Source organism: Seriola lalandi, unplaced genomic scaffold (assembly GCF_002814215.2).
Source record: "Seriola lalandi dorsalis isolate HSWRI2012SDOR001 ecotype SW California unplaced genomic scaffold, Sedor1 jcf7180002054657, whole genome shotgun sequence".
Classification (NCBI taxonomy): domain Eukaryota; kingdom Metazoa; phylum Chordata; class Actinopteri; order Carangiformes; family Carangidae; genus Seriola; species Seriola lalandi.
The window spans coordinates 918,554-919,061 of NW_019525210.1; positions in this window are offsets into that span (position 1 = coordinate 918,554).

The window sequence follows — 508 nt, forward strand, 5'->3', positions numbered from 1 at the left end:
TGAGACAGAAGTTTTCACTAAAATATACTTTGCATTATAAATATACTGAATGTTACACTGACATTAATCCAATGAAATAGCTATATTTACAACTGAGGTCAGGTTTGTATGCGAACCAGCCTTTGCTGAAGTAGGATTGTTATAGAACCTGGAGGGAATAAAATAAAAGAAATGGTCTGAAGGGCCCTGAGAGCAATGGTGTTGGAGTAGCAGCCGTAGCGAAGCCCAGGTTGAGGATAGATAGGAGCCTTAGCTTTAGGGTAGACAGGAGACTTTGAGGATAGACAGGAGACCTAGGTTGGGGATAGATAGGAGGCTTCTGGACACCTGGAACTACTACTATGCCCTGGCATGCCTGGTTTGGGGAGGGTCCGCACGGGGCTGAACACCATTGTTCCCAAGGCGTTGATAGGTAAAAAGGAACTATATATGATGATGCACAGGCTCTCTGTCTTCAGTTCACATCTGGATCTGATTTCACTTTTGTTCTTGTGAAAGAATAAATTCT